Genomic DNA, 16,528 nt, shown 5'->3' with positions numbered 1-16,528 from the left:
TAATGTCTCCAGCCTCTCAGTTACCCGTCTTTTCTTTTCTTTTTTTTTTTTTTTTTACACTTATTTGCAAGGCTGAGTGACAGGCAGAGAAGTGACACATAGAGAGATTTTCCATTTGCCGGTTTACTCCTCCAATGGCCAAAATAACTGGGCCTGACCCGGGTGGAAGCCAGGAGCCTCGAGCTGTACCGGTGGGCAGCTGGGGCCCAAGCACTGGGCCATCTTCTGCTGCCTTGCTAGACTTTATTACCAGGGAGCGAGATGCAAAGTGGAGTAGCCGGGACTCCAATCAGCACTCGGCTCTGGGCTGCTGGCATCCACAAGCAGTGGCTTAACCCACTGCCCCACAATGCCAACCCCTTTTTCTTTGCATCTGTGGCAAGAGCAGCTAATTCTTGGCATCTGTCATGAGTCTCACATACAGTACACATGGGTTACAGACAGTCCTCAGGCTGTATGTAGGGATCTGCTACGTCGTACCCTCTGGCCTACATCTCCCCATTCTCCCCTAACCACTGTTTAGTTTTCTTTTAAAAAGATTCTGCGTACAAGTGAGCTCAAGCAATATTTTTTCTTTCTGACTTCTTTCACATAGCCTAATGTCCTGGTAATGCCAGGATTCCAGTCTTTTTAGGGCTGCATAATATTCCACTGTGCTCACATACCAAGTCTCTCCAGCCATTGCTAGACCCATAAACACTTGTTTCCGTTTTTCTGGTCTTCTGTGACCAGCGCTGTAATGGACATGGGAGCAAGGCATCTCGACGAGCAGGAACCTGCCCAGAAGAGGGATTGCTGGCTCATAAGGCAGCTCTATTTTAGATTTCTCTGGACAGCTTCCCTTCTGTTTCTAATATTGGCTGTGACCATCGACATCCCCTCAGTGCTTAAAACAGAGAGAAGCGATGCAGGCAGGGTGCGAGGGAGGGACAACGGAAGAAAGTACGATCCGGCCCGCTTTCCCGTGTGGCGACAGTCCGCTGGGACGCAGGCGTGGTTTCCCGCTCTGGTACTGCACCTGTCCCGGGAGGCCCATGAGCCTGCGACCCCTTTTCCCGGCCAATGACAGCTGACAGTCGCTCGTGCACAGGAGTCCGGGTGGCACAGAGGCCAGCCAAAGCCTCAAGGAGAGGACGGTGGGAAGTGGCAAGTCTCAGTCCCCTTCAAACTCCAGGGCTTCCCAACCTTCTCATCGTCGGTCTCCCGCCGCCAGTTTCGCTCAAAGCTTCCACCAACACATAACACACCAAAACAAAGACCCCGCCCAATACCGGAAGTCAGGAGGTTTAATCATGGTCACCTGACCCTCTCATCTCGGCTCTGATTGGGTCTTGGGAGTACGTGCCCCTCCCAGCGCGTACGGCGACCCCGCCTATCAACTGGAGGGGGCGGGGAACAAATGCCAATGTACGACGGTATTGGTTGACATCCTCAAGACGCAGCCAATCGGAGTCTGCTGCCTTCCGGCGCGAAGTGAGCGGGCGCCCGCGCCGGGGCCGTGGTGGCGGCGCGCGGAGTTTGGATCGCGGTTCGGCCCGCGCTGAACCCGCGGGAGAGGTGAGTGCTGCGCGCGAAGCTACGGGCGGGCCGCGGTTTGGTTCAGCTCTTTTACCGTGGCCCTGGCCCGCAGCCGGGGGCCTGGCCGGTCCCTCCGTTCCCTGCCCCGGTTCGCCCGGGCCCGCTGAGTGTTCAGTGAGGCGAGCAGCCTGGGAAGAGAGCGGGGACGCCGACGTCCTCGGACCGAGGGAAACAGAGCCGGGGCGGGCGGGCTTTGCCAGCTCGGGACGTCGGTGGCCGCGCTGGGCCTGCAGCTCCTTATGTTCTTGTCGGCGGACTCCAGATGCCTACCGTGAGGCCTGCCGTGGAGGACGCCCTGGGTCATCCCGGGCCTCTGGCACTGGAGCCCCCGCTCTCCCCCAGAAGGAACAGCAAGGCGCCTTGTGCTTTTTCTGTGACCCTCCTTAGTCACGAGCCCGGCTGTTACTCCGAGTGTGTGTTGTGTGCCACGTACCTGGCTGGCACCTGCTGTCTTAGGCGGGTCGCTTCGCGGATCGCGTGGGTTCGAATCCTGGCTAGCTCTGTGGCGGTTCACACCTTAAACAATGTGTGTGCTTTGGTTTTCGGCTGTCGTCTACTTCCTGGAGCCTTCTTTGTATTTAAGGAGATTGACGTATGCAACGGATGCTTCAAAGAGTATCTGGTGTGTATTTCCCACGCGGATAGGTGGAGTTGGCCTGGGATGGGACAAGAGCCTGACAGCTCCCGGTGCCATGTGGCGTATAAGTAGCCGTCCTTTGCCACGCGTAGATTAAGGGGCAGGAATGGAGAGGCTGGGGGAGAGGGAGGAGAGAGGAAGGCAGTACTGTCCGGGCACTACTACATATAATTAAATTCAGCAACATTTCGTTGACTCGGTTGCTATCCCGTTTGAAAGAATCTTGCATTCTGCTAACAGAAAGAGACCTTCTGGGTAACTTTAATGCCAGTCACCATGAAAGTCACCTTATACATAGAATTTATAATCCTAGTGTTAGCTGGGAGAAGTATCATTTGCCTTCATCTTACCTGGGAGGAAACCAGGAGTTAAAAAATTAGACAGGGGCCGGCACTGTGGTGTAGCAGGTAAAGCCGCTGCCGGCAGTGTCGGCATCCCACATGGGCACCGGTTCAGGCCGAAGCTGCTCCACTTCCACTCCAGCTCTCTGCTATGGCCTGGGAAAGTGGTTGAAGATGGCTCAAGTCCTTGGGTCCCTGCACCCACATGGAGATCCGGAGGAAGCTCCTGGCTCCTGGCGTCGGATCAGCTCAGCTCTGGCAGTTGCAGCCATTTGGGGAGTGAACCAGTGGACAGAAGACCTCTCTCTCTCTGCCTCTCCTTATTTCCTTATCTCTTGCTGTAACTCTGCCTTTCATATAAATAAATAAATAATATTTTTAAAAGATTAGACAGAGATCACAGTATACTGAAAGAATCCACAGGGAGATTTTGCACATTCATTTTAACATTACCCATGAGAGGGTGAGGGAGTAGATAGGGCTGACAGGAGTGAGTGGGATTTTAAATGTATCCAGAGTGTTTTATGCCACTGAAAGAAACAGGGCCAAATTGATATGTATCTTTATATTTCTTTTAAGGGAAGAAAGGATAGAAAAGACCTGTGAAGTAATGCGAGATAACCTTGGGAGTTTAGTGCTGAAAGTCCCAGAGGCCTCCATCACCTGTAGGGTAAAGTCAGCTCCTGTGTGTGGTACAGGAGGCCTCTGAGTGTCCACTGCTCGCCCCGTGCGGTTCCACCCCAGCCTGAGTACAGGTAGTGCTTACACCACTCTTCCTCACAGCCCCAGGCCTGTCCTGCAAGATCCGAGTCAGTGTTCTTGTTGTTTTTAAGATGCATTCATTCATTCATTCGAAAGGCAGAGAGACGGGGAGAGGGAGAGACAGAGACCTTCCCTCCACTGGTCCACTCCCCAGTTGGCTACGATAGCTGGCCCTGGGCCAGCCTGAAGCCAGGGGTGAGGAACTCCATCTGGGTCTCCCACGCGGGTGCAGGGGCCCAAGCGCTTGGGCCATCCTCCACTGCTTTCCCAGGCACATTAGCAGGGAGCTGGGCTGCAAATGGAGCAGCCAGGATTCAAGCCGGTACTGTGATGTGGGATGATGGCATCGTAACACTGGTCCCAATTCAGTGCTTTTGAAAAGCTTCCCTGGGGCCAGCACTGGGGCGCAGTGAGTTAACGCCCTGGCCTGAAGCGCTGGCATCCCCTGTGGGCTCAGGTTCAGGACCCAGCTGCTCCACTTCTGATCCAGCTCTCTGCTGTGGCCTGGGCAAGCAGTAGAGGATGGCCCAAGTGCTTGGGCCCCTGCACCCATGTGGGAGACTTGGAGCAGGCTCCTGGCTCCTGGCTTCGGATGGCACAGTTCGGCTGTTGCGGCCAACTAGGGAGTGAGCCATTGGATGGAAGACCTCTCTCTCTCCCTGCCTCTCCTCTCTAACTCTTTCAAATTGTGGGGAGCAATCCGGACTAGACTAAGTTGCTCGAATTAGGACTTATTCTATGCATCTGCTCTCCCACAATATGGCGCTGGGAGAGAAGTAAACAGCTTCCGCACAGCTGCCTCCAGTTCAACCAATTAACTGTAGGACTTGCTCCTGATTGGAGAGCAGCGTACTCAGCCGAGTTGGGATTGGCGGAGGAGGACTATAAAGGAGGAGAGAAACGGCATGCACCGGGAACATCTATGGGGAACATCTAGCTGAAGGAACACCTGTGCAGCCCCCGAGAAGAGCCGGCCGGCGGTGTGCCGCTCCCCTGCGGAAGTGGGGAATGTGGCCAGGGGGAACTGCCCTTCCACGGAGGTGGAAGGGATAGTAGCCAACCCGGGAAGAACCAGCAGCAAACCCGGGGAGGGCCGAGCAGACGAAAGAACAGCGCAGGGTCCTGTGTTGCTCCTCCACGAAGAGGGGGAGCGACATAATGGTGCCGTGACTCGGATTAGGAAACCTAGCTCGGATAGGAAACCTAGGACGGATAGCAAACTTAAGAGGGAAGAAACGGGAAGAAGTGGGAAATTACCGGAGAGACAGACTAGCAAACAGCCTAGGGAAAAGCCGGACGAAAAGGGTGCCGGAAGAAGCTATTGAAAGCCTAGGCATAGACTCGGATACGGACTACGGGGGGAAGCTGGGAGAAATCTCTAAGGTCGAAAGCGAAAGTGAAAGCTAGAACAAACAGATTCGGACGTGGACTGTGGGGAGAGGCCAGGAGAAATGAGGGAGGAATATCGTTGGAGGAAAGCTTGGGGAAACATACCGGGTAGAGAAAACTGTTAGGGAAATTGAAGCCGCGGGGGGCAGGCCGAGGCGGAAACGAAAGCCACTTTGGGGTTCTCAAGTTAGCCCGGGAATAGGGGGCGAAAAGTTGAAACCAGAAGCTGAGACGTAAGCCAGATTGGGATCCGTCTGATTAGCCCGGGGAGCAAAGGACGGGAAGCCAAATCGTGGGGCGGAGACGTACGCTGGGTTGAATTCGCCAGGCTAGCCCGGGGAACTTGGATTGAATCCTAGTGGCGGAGACGCAAGCTACGCTGTGTTACTCGCGGAAGCCGCCGCGTGCAGAGAGAGCACGGGGCGTGAATAGATAGGGAACGCTGGCGTAGGCCGTGGTTCAGACGCGAAAGGGTTAAGCGTGGAGACCGCGGACCGCGCAAAGCCGGGAAGCCGCGCAGATGAGGCGCGGGCTGAAGCGGCGCAGAGCCGGGAACCCGCCGGCGGGGCGAGGTGCCGGGAAGCCGCAGGGATAAGAGAAACAGAAGTTTTAGAAGTAAAGTGAGAGAAATAGGAATGCTGGCAGACAGAAGTAAAATGGGAGAAATAGAAATGCCCGGAGATAGAGAAATAGAGAAAAATAAGGCTTCCCCACAATGCAACAATTAGGAGGCTTGGATTCGGTCTGCCTGATTTAAGGCGGTAAGCGCCAGCAAAGCTCGACCAGAGTATGAGCTGCAGGTCACCGAAGATAGGCACAAACCAACACTAATAAGTCTCCCCCACAATACGGCAATGAGAAGGCTTGGATTCGGTTTGCCTGATAGGTTTTGTAAACACCTGCAGGCAGTTCTAGCAGAGCAGAGCATGCGCTGCAGGGCACCGAACACAGGCACGCATCAGCGCCTAAAAACCTCCTCACAATGGCGAAGAGAGGACCCGGATTCGGTTTTCCTGATTGATAGGACTTGTAAGAGCCTGTGGCAACTCTAGCAAGTACAGCAGAGTGTGTGCTGCGGGACACCGAAGACAGGCGCGTATCAACGCCAAAAAATAAAAAGAAAGGGGGATCTGTGGGGAGCAATCCGGACTAGACTAAGTTGCTCGAATTAGGACTTATTCTATGCATCTGCTCTCCCACAATATGGCGCTGGGAGAGAAGTAAACAGCTTCCGCACAGCTGCCTCCAGTTCAACCAATTAACTGTAGGACTTGCTCCTGATTGGAGAGCAGCGTACTCAGCCGAGTTGGGATTGGCGGAGGAGGACTATAAAGGAGGAGAGAAACGGCATGCACCGGGAACATCTATGGGGAACATCTAGCTGAAGGAACACCTGTGCAGCCCCCGAGAAGAGCCGGCCGGCGGTGTGCCGCTCCCCTGCGGAAGTGGGGAATGTGGCCAGGGGGAACTGCCCTTCCACGGAGGTGGAAGGGATAGTAGCCAACCCGGGAAGAACCAGCAGCAAACCCGGGGAGGGCCGAGCAGACGAAAGAACAGCGCAGGGTCCTGTGTTGCTCCTCCACGAAGAGGGGGAGCGACACAAATAAATATGTAAATCTTTATATTAAAAAAAAGCTTCTCCATGATTTTCCTGCATCTAAAAAGCCATACAGCTTTTTTTTTTTTCCTAAGATTTATTTAGTTGTTTGTGGGACCAGCATTGTGGCCCAGAGGGTTAAGCCACCACCTGTAATACTAGCATTCCATATGGGTGCTGGTTTGCATGCCAGCAGCTCTAACTTCCGATTCAGCTCTCTGCTAATGCACCTGGGAAAGCAGCAGAAGATGGCCCAAATCCAAATCCTTCGGCCCCTGCACTCACCTGGGAGACCAGGATGGAATTCTAGGTTCCCAGCTTTAGCCTGGCCCAGCCGTGGCTGTTTGTGGCCATTTGGAAAGTGAATCGGCAGATGGAAGATCTCTGTCTCTCCCTCTCTCTGTCGCTCTACTTTTCAAATAAATAAATTTGTTTATTGGGGCTGGCGCTGTGGCATAGCAGGTCAAGCTGCTGCCTGTGACGCCGGCATCCTATGTGGATGCTGCTTTAAGATCTCACTGCTCCACATCCAACCCAGCTCCCTGCTAAATGTGCCTGGGAAAGCAGTGGAAATGGCCCAAGTGTTTGGGCCGCTGCTACCTGCATAGGAGACTGTGATGGAGTTTCTGGCTCCTGGCTTCGGCCCGGCCTTGCTTGGCCCTTGCAGCCATTTGGAGAGTGAACTAGCAGATGGAAGATGTCTCTCTCTGTACCTCTGATTTTCAAATAAATAATATCTTTTTAAAAAACATTTATTTGAACGGCAGAAGGACAGAGAGGAGAGATCTAAGTGCTGATTCATGCCTCACATGGCTGCAACAGCCAGGGCCGCGCCAGGCTGAAGCCGGCAGCCAAGAACTCCATCTGGGTCTCGCATATAAGTGGCGGGATCTCAAGTACTTGAGCCATCATCCTCTGCCTCCCATGACAAATTAGCAGGAAGCCGATGGGTAGAGAGTAGCTGGGACTCGAACCAGAACTCCAGTTATGGCATGCTGGCGTCATAAGCAGTGGCTTAGCACACTGTACCATGACTCCTACCCCTGAAGCCATAAAACTTTTAAGAAAATATTTTGTCAGGTTTATCCCATTATGTGGTAACTATTTGTTGTTTTGTCTGTTTTCTGATCTTCTGGAAGTTCCTTGAGGGTGATAATCATGTCTTGCCTGTCTCTCTACTTCAAAACCCACCACTGTGTCTAGCGCAGAGTGGTCACTGGGTAGATATAAACCGAATGAAATGTACAAGTCAACGAGGGGGAGTTGCTATGGCATAAGAACTTTGTTCTTTACACTGGCAAGGAACTATTCATTTTACTTTGCTGAAAAATTACTGTCTTGGGTGCAGTGATTAAACACCTCCAGCCCCACCTGGAATGCCTGTATCCCGTATTGCCCGGGTTAGAGTCTGGCTTCACTTCCGATTCCAGCTTCCTGCTAATGTGCACCTTTGGAGGCCCCAAGTGGTGACTCAAGAAGTTGGGTCCCCGTTACCCAAGTAGGGAGGTCTGGATGGAGTTTCTGGTTCCTGAGTTTGGCCTGGCCCGGCCTGGCTGCTGTGGGAATTTGGAACTTTAGCCATGGAGCAGGGACCTAAGAATTTGAGCCATGATCTGCTACCTTCTAGAGTGTGTTATCACAGGCTGATTAGGAAGCAGAGGAACTGGTACTTGAACTGGCATTCCAGGATGGGATGAGGCAGCTGAACCCCTTGGCCACAATGCTGCCCATTTCTGTCTCTAAACTCTTCCTTTCAGAAAAACTGTCCTGTATCTGGATTGGGCGTTGGCCTAACAGTGAAGATACTGGTTAGACACCCACATTCCATACCAGAGTGCCTGGGTTCAGTTCCAGCTTCTAGATCCTGGGAGGCAGCAGGTGGTCACTTACGTGATGGGATCCCTGCCCTCAGGTGTAGACCTGGATTGAGTTCCTGGCTGCCAGCTTTGGCCTGGACCAGACTTGATCGTTGCAGGTATTTGGGGAGTGAACCAGTGGGTAGGAACCCTCTCTGTATTTATCCCACCTTCTCTCTCTGTCTCTGTCTCTGTCTCTTTGCCTCTTGAATAAATTTTTTAAAAAGATTTATTGATTTGAGAGGCAGAGTTACAGACAGAGAGAGGGAGAGACAGAAGAGAGAGGTCTTTCGTGTGCTGGTTCACTTCCCAAATGGCCATTATCATCCAGAGCTGGGTTGATCCGGAGTCAGGAGCTTCTTCAGGATCTCCCATGTGGGCGCAGGGGCCCAAGCACTTGGGCCGTCTTCCACTGCTTTCCTGGTCCATTAGCAGGGAGCTAGATTGGAAGTGGAGCAGCTGGGACAGGAACCAGTACCCATATAAGATGCTGGCGCTGCAGGTGGAGGCTTAACTTACTACGCCACAGTGCTGGCCCCTCTAATAATTTTTTTTAAAAATCGTGTATCTTATTGAAGCATATGCTCCATGTCAAGAGAAATATTGCAGTCATAATCCTGACTTTTTTTTTTTTTTTTTTTTTTTTTTTTTGACAGGCAGAGTGGACAGTGAGAGAGAGAGACAGAGAGAAAGGTCTTCCTTTGCCGTTGGTTCACCCTCCAGTGGCCGGCGCACCGCGCCTATCCGAAGGCAGGAGCCAGATGCTTCTCCTGGTCTTCCATGGGGTGCAGGGCCCAAGCACATGGGCCATCCTCCACTGCACTCCCGGGCCACAGCAGAGAGCTGGCCTGGAAGAGGGGCAACCAGGACAGAATCCAGTGCCCCGACCGGGACTAGAACCCGGTGTGCCGGCGCTGCAAGGCGGAGGATTAGCCTACTGAGCCGCGGCGCCGGCCAATCCTGACTTTTGATCACTTAAGCTTTTTTGGTTTTCTTGTGTCGTTTCCAAGTTTTGGCTATAAACTAAGCTATACAGATTTAGCAGCACAGATTTCTTAGGTAGCTTGTAACCATAATGTACTCATAGTTTAGTGTTTTGCATTATGCTTTTCAATGTTAAAACATTACTTGCAGCTACTCAGTCTTTGTGTTTATCATTTATTTTTTAAGTTATCCCCACATTCCTCTTTCCCTCTTGGTTCCACGGCTGTGAACAGGGCTCCGTACGATTAGCTGTGAGATGATTCTGGCCTCTTCAGTGTCTGCATTCCGAGGAGCTGTGTGTCTGCTCTCTAATCACGTGTTCATTGAAATTTGGGTGTGTATTTAATATTAACCCCTTTACTGTTTGTTATTAATTTTTCTTTTAAAAATGTTTCATTGTGAGAAGCAAGGTACATTTAAAAATACATTGTGGACATAATTTTAGGAATATAGAGAGGGGCCAGCAGGTATAGCAGGTAAAGCTGCCACCTGAGATGCCGGCATCTTGCACGGGTCCCGGTTCATGTCCCGGCTGCTGCATTTCCGATCTGGCTCCCTGCTGATGGCGTGGGCAGAGCAGAGAGAGATGGCCCAAGCACTTGGTCCTCTGTACCACATGGGAGACCTGGAAGAAGCTCCTGGCTCCTGGCTTCAGCCTGGCCCAGTGCTGGCCATTGCAGCCATCTGGGGAGTGACCAGGGGATGGAAGATCTCTCTTTCTCTCTCCCTCTCCCTTTCTCCCCCCTCGCTTTCCCCCTCCCTTTCTCTCTCCCTCTCTGTAGCTCTGACTTTCCAATAAATAAATCTTAAGTGTATAATCAAGTTACAAAGTTTAGTTTTACATTACAAATTACACAAATAATAAATGTAAAGACTAAGTATAAAGATTATACTCACATATAAGCTGATCTGGATCAAGAAAGCTAACATTTCTGGTACCCCCGGCGGTGCACCGTCCTCCTCGTAGTCTCCACACCTCATAGGTGACCCTCATCTGTGTGTCCACTAGTAATATGACACTGAACTCCTGTAGCTCCGTTCTGCCTGGTTTTAATTCTGTAGGGGTGATGATACATAGTGGTACTGTATTATAATACGTAGTATGTGACCTACTGAGTCTGTCTTATTTAGCCCAACGTTATGTGTGTGAGATTCTTCCATACTCAAGATATAGGTAGGTTTTTTGTTTGTGTGTGTGTGTGGGGGGGGGGTTGACAGGTAGAGTTATAGACAGTGAGAAAGAGAGAGAGACAGAGAGAAAGGTCTTCCTTCCATTGGTTCACTACCCAAATGGCTGCCACGGCTGGCACTGTGCCAATCTGAAGCCAGGAGCCAGGTGCTTCCTCCTGGTCTCCCATGTGGGTGCAGGGGCCCAAGCACTTGGGCCATCCTCCACTGCCCTCCCAGGCCACAGCAGAGAGCTGGACTGGAAGAGGAGCAGCTGGGACTAGAACCCGGAGCCCATATGGGATGCCAGCACTGCAGCCGGAGGATTAACAGTGTGCCATGGTGCCAGACCCGTTTTTTTTTTTAAGATTTATTTATGTAGCCCAAATGCTTGCAGCCTTAGCTGTGAACCTTGTATGTCAACATTAAAAAGGAAAACAAAACTGGAGACCAAGGGAAGATGAGGAGCTAAACAAATCACTCAATTCCCACTGCTTTCTCTGGACAGGTTCCTCTGACCTCTAGGCTTACGATTTTTCGTTAAATACGCCTCTCTTTAAATAGGGGAGCTACCTTTTAATACTCTTTAGTCCAAGTATAATTGCCACCTGTTTTAAATCTCAAATCTCAAATTATTGGGACCGCTCCCTTAATATCTGATATCCAAAGCGCTTCAATAAATGTTAATTAGGAGAGCACAGAGTAGGAGTGGGCTCCTCTGTAGTCCAGTTTAACAGCGGATGCCCCCAAAACAGGGTGGGGGTTTGTTGTTGTCTTTTGTTTTCAAATAAACTCAAAGAAACATAAAAAAAAAAAAAAAGATTTATTTATGTAAAAGAGAGTTAGAGAGAGAGAGAGAGAGAGAGAAGTCTTCCATCTGCTGGTTCACTCTCTAAATGGCCACAATGGCTGGAGTTGGACCGATCAGAAGCCAGAAGTTTCCTCTGGGTCTCCCTTGTAGGTGCAGGACCCAAGCACTTGGGCCATCCTCCACTGCCTTCCCCGGCCACAGCAGAGAGCTGGCCTGGAAGAGGAGTGACCGGGACAGAATCCGGTGCCCTAGCCGGGACTAGAACTGGGGTACTGGTGCCACAGGCGGAGGATTAGCCTAGTGAGCTGCGGCGCTGGCCAGAATAAGGATTTTTAAAAATAATATTTTCAGGGGCCAGTGTTGTGGCATAGTGGGTAAAGTGGCCACCTTGATGCGTCAGTTTGAATCCCGGCTGCTCCACTTCTGACCCAGCTCTCTGCTGATGGCCTGGGCAAAGCAGTGGAAGGTGGTCTAAGTGCTTGGGCTCCTGTACCCACATGGGAGACTTGGATGAAACTGTATGTTAGGGCCTGGCTCATCCCTAACCATTACCACCATCAGGGGAGTGAACCGGCAGGTGGAAGATCTCTCTGTCACTCTGACTTTTAAATAAATAAGTAAATCTTTTAAAAATGTTTTTAAAGAAGAAATTGATTTTTATTGCTATAGAATATTATATGATTATGCCACATTTGTTTATACATTCTTTTTTTGCCATTTTGCTTTAAATTTTTATTATTTTACTTCTTTAAAGGTTTATTTATTTGAAAGGTAGAGTGAGAGAGAGAGAGAGAGAAAGAAAGAGAACTTCCATTGCTGGCACACTCCCCAAATGGCTGCAACAACCAGAGCTGGGCCAGGCTGAAGCCAGGAGTCAGGAACTGCACTGCGGCCTACCACATGGGCAACTGGGGTTCAAGCACTTGGGTCATCCTCCACTGCTTTCCCAGGTGGATTAACAGGGACCCGGATCGTAAGCAGAGCTGCCGGTGCTTGAACCGAGACCGCTGTATGGGATGCCAGTGTCACAAGTGGCAGCTTATCCTGCTGTGCTTATGACGTGGACCCTTGCTTTAAAATGTTTTTAAAAGATTTATTTATTTATTTGAAAGGCAGAGTGACAGAGAGAGAGAGAGAGAGAGAGAGATGTTCTATACATTGGGTCACTTCCTAAGTGGCAGCAACACGCGGGTCTGGGCCACGCTGAAGCCAGGAGCCAGGTCTCCTGTCTGGGTGCAGGGGCCCAAGCACGTGGGGCATCTTCCACTGCCTCCTGAGGTGCGTTCGTAGGAAGCTGGCTGGGAAGCAGAGCAGCTGGGACCTGACTAGTGCACTGAGCTGGGATGTCGGCATCAGAAGCAGACTTAACCCGCTGCACTACAGTGCCAGCCACAGCGTTAGTTTTAATTTTATCTTACGGTGCTAAGAACACTTACCATCAGATCCGTCCTCTTAACAGATTTTCAAATGTGCGGTGCAGCACAGGCACAGTACAGGTCTCTAGGACTTCCTCGTTTGTGTCACCGCAGCTTCCTACCTTTTGATTTGCAACTCCCATTTCCCCCCTTCTGCTCCCTTGGCAACCACTGGTCACTCTGCCTCTTTGAAGCCAACTATTTTAGTTGCCGCATGTTAGCGGAATCTTGCAGTACGTGTTCTTCCGGGAGAGGCTTATTTCACTTAACATAGCGTCCTCAGGGTTCCTCTTGTCTCATATTGCAGGACTTCCTTTTTTTTAAGGCTGAATAATATTCCATCGTACGTGTATACTACCGTGGAGGAAAACCCACGTTTCCTCTGTGCTGTACCCCGTACCATACAATAAGTCTCTGACTTACGATGGTTTCACTTCACGGTTTTTCTCGACTCTACGATTGCATGGAAGCAGTACACATTCAGTAGAACTTGTGCTTGGGATTTTGAATTTGGATTCCCCCCCCACCCCCGCCCGGAGCGGTGGCAGGCAGCAGGTGCTCTCCTGGCACTGGCTGACGGCAGCCGCTAGTCAGCTCTGCGCTCACCGGGGGAACCTGGGGTGCACTGCGTGAGCGGTGCTGCGTGTGCCGCTGCTCGGTAGGTGGTGGAGTCGGTGCGTTTTCCACCTGAGATACCTGCAGCCTAGGATGTGCTTCCCGTCTCTCCTGGACTCGCGGGTTTCCCCCACAGCAGTTCACTTTGCCCAGACACCTCCTGGGTTCCCTGTAAGTTAACCCGGTTCTGGCACTGTGCTGGATTGCTGTATGGAAAGGGCTCAGTCCCACACGCTGCCTCCCTCCCTTCAGACTCGCATTGCAGTTGCCGGATCCCTGCCTCACACACAGCTTTCCCTCCGTCGTGGCTGCAAATCAGTAGTTCCCAGGACCCCCTTGGGTTTGAGAATTTGCCAGAGCAGCTCACAGAACTCCAGGAGAACCGTTTACTGGTGAAGACAACTCAGGAGGAGCAGCAAGGCGGAGACCCGTAGGGCATGCTGTGTGGGGAGGGCTTGTGGAGCCCCCGCGCCCTCTCTCGGTGCACACCCTCCCCCAGGGTCTCCACAGCCCGGAAGCCCTCCACACCCACCTTGTTTGCGTTTTATGAAGGCTTTGTTGCCTGGCCATTGATGATTAAGTCAGTGCTCAGCCCCCTCTCCCTCCCTGGAAGAAGTTCGTATTTAATTCATTACAAACTGTTGGGTCAGAGTATTGTACATGTTACTGTACTATATAAGGCCGAATTATTCTCAAGTACTTCTTGCTAATATTTGGTTTATATTTAAAATCTTTGCTAATATTTGGTTTACATTTAAAATCTTTGCCAGTCCTGTAGAGGTATGTATAGTAGTACTTCCTAGTGGCTTAATTTCTCTGATTATTCGTGAAGTTGAGTACCTTGTTCTGTTTGTGGGCTATTTCCCCTTTATTGAAATGCCTATTCATGTAGTCTATCTTATTGCTTTGTAGAACTCATTTTTATGTTCTCTATGCTAGATACATGTCAGGGCAAACATGCATACTGAGGACACTCCAAAAAGTTAATGGAAAAAATGAAATTAAAAGATAAGTTTGTGGGTCCGGTTCTGTGGCGCGATGGTTTAAAGCCCCTGTCTGCAGCGCCAGCATCCCATGTGGGCACTGGTTCTAGTCCCAGCTGCTCCACTTCTGATCCAGCTCTCTGCCATGGCCTGGGAAAACAATAGAGGATGGCCCAACTCCTTGGGCCCCTGTACCCACATGGGAGACCCGGAGGAAGCTCCTGGCTCCTCGCTTTGGATCGGCACAGCTCCGGCCGTTACGGCCATCTGGGGAGTGAACCAGCGGATGGAAAACCTTTCTCTCTGCCTCTCTGTAACTCTTTCAAATAAATAAAAAATAAATCTTTTTAAAAAATATAAGCTTGTTTTGTTGCAGAAATTTTTTGAAGTCCATGCATAGTTTTTGTAGTAAACATTTCCTTCAACTTTTTGATGGCTGTGTATAGCCATCTTTTTTTTTTTTTTTTTAAGATTTATTTATTTATTTGAAGGTCAGAGAGAGAGAGAGAGGTCTTCCATCTGCTGGTTCACTTCCCAGTTGGCTGCAATGGCCAGAGCTGAGCCAATCTGAAGCCAGGAGCCAGAATCTTCTTCTGGGGCCCAAGGACTTGGACCATCCTCTATTGTTTTTCCAGGCCATGGCAGAGAGCTGGATTGGAAGTGGAGCAGCCAGGACTCGAACCAGTGTCCATATGGGATGCTGGCACTGCAGGCGGCGGCCTTACCTGCTATACTACAGTGCCATCCCCTTGGCTTTTTAAAAAAGAGAGATTTAATATAGTTTTAGTCAACTGTTTTTAACCTCTTTTATGAAAAATCATTGTGTTACATATCACAGATACTGCTTATAGAGGAGTGAGTTGACGTTGTGGACCTGAGTCTGTCTCCTTTAGGCCGCCTGCACAGTTGGTCTCTGGCCGTTGTCTGACAACTTGGCCTTTGAAATCTCTCCTGCAAGAAGGCTGCTGTGTCTACTGTGGCCCATTATGCCTGTTTCCTTCTGGGAATCTGGATTTCGGCATGCAGAGGGTGCCCACGTGACCAGCCCCCAAGGAGAACCCTGGTTTCTGGGTCTCCTAAGAGCTTCCTTGGGTGGAAACACGTGCCCCTGCAGCTTCATTCCCGCAGGGAGAGAGCACACCGTCACAGGAAGTGGGGTGCCTGCATTCCTGCAGACCCCCAGCTTCGGGTGAGGCTGTGTGATCTGGGCGTCGCTGCAGTAAACCTCGGCTGTGAGTGTAACCACACGCTGAGCCCTTCCAGCGCATTGTGAAGCTTGAGGGCGGCCTCTGAGGATCCCAGAAGCTACGACATTTGTAACGACATTTATAACCCAGTGTTTGGGTCATGTGACCCTCGGAGACCTATGGGGCTGAGCCCTCATCAGCTGGAGCCTGCACTGACTCCAGGCAGTCAGCACTGAGTTGCGTGCACCTGCCTCCCAGGCAGGAAACAACATTGCTAACACCCTGGGAAGCCTCCAGTGTGCTCCTGTCTGTGCCCCAAAGGTAACCAGTACCTTGCTTTCCTTTATATTCAGCATGTCCCAAAAGTCTTACTGCTATTTTAAACTGCACACAAGTGATTCTTAATTAAAACAATCCAGTTTTTTAATTATTTTCTTTTATGTTAATGCTTTTTATGTCTTCTTAAAGAAATCTCTTAGAGATTATGAAGTTACTTGTCTACTATTATTTTGCAGAAGCTTTATTATCTTGCTTCTCATTAAAAAAAATACTTGGAGCCAGCACTGTGGCATAGTGGGCTAAGCCACCACCTGTGGCGCCAACATCCCATATGGGCACTGGTTTGAGTCCCAGCCGCTCTTCTGATCCAGCTCTCTGCTATGGCCTGGGAAAGCAGTAGAAGATGACCTGAGTACTTGGGCCCCTGCATCCATGTGGGAGATCCGGAAGAAGCTCCTGGCTCCTGGCTTTGGATCAGCTCAGCTCCGGTCATTGTGGCCATTTGGGGAGTGAACCAGCAGATGGAAGACCTTTCTTTCTGTCTCTCCCTCTCTGTGACTCTACATCTCAAATAAATAAATTTTTAAAAACTTAAACTCAAGAGACAAAGAGACAGACAGACAGCATTCCCTTCAACTGGTTCACTCCCGTCTACTGGTTCACTTCCCAAATGCCCACAGTGTCTGGGGCTGAGCCAAGGCTGGAGCTGGGCTGACGCCAGGAGCTGGGAATTCAGTCCAGGTCTCCAGGGTGGCAGCAGGAACCCAGTTACTTGAGCCATCCCCACCGCCTGCCAGGGTCTGCGTTGGCAGGAAGCTGAATTCCAGAACCACACCTGCGTACTGAACCCGAGTGCTCCAGGGTGGGATGCAGGCATCCTAACTGCTAGACCAGGTGCCCACTCCCTGCGCTTTACATTTAGATCGG

At 50.9% G+C, this 16,528-nt stretch overlaps 1 protein-coding gene across 4 annotated transcripts in view; it reads left to right on the top strand.

The window, feature by feature from the left end:
• Positions 1-1,382: 1,382 nt before the first annotated feature.
• Positions 1,383-16,528, top strand: part of BLM (BLM RecQ like helicase) — a 111,159-nt gene continuing 96,013 nt past the window's right edge. For 2 of the 4 annotated variants that reach the window (XR_011381053.2, XM_051834324.3), the window contains exon 1: positions 1,383-1,557. The gene's annotated coding sequence lies outside the window, so the exon portion shown is untranslated. Of the gene's footprint in view, positions 1,558-9,330; positions 9,479-16,528 lie in introns of all 4 variants that reach the window. The other 2 variants (XM_089310740.1, XM_008275317.5) reach the window with 2 other exon arrangements.

Source organism: Oryctolagus cuniculus, chromosome 12, assembly GCF_051225735.1.
Source record: "Oryctolagus cuniculus isolate XC-2025 breed Fujian yellow rabbit chromosome 12, ASM5122573v1, whole genome shotgun sequence".
Lineage (NCBI taxonomy): Eukaryota > Metazoa > Chordata > Mammalia > Lagomorpha > Leporidae > Oryctolagus > Oryctolagus cuniculus.
Note: the sequence above shows the minus strand (reverse complement) of the source record. Positions and strands in the feature narration are given on the sequence as shown.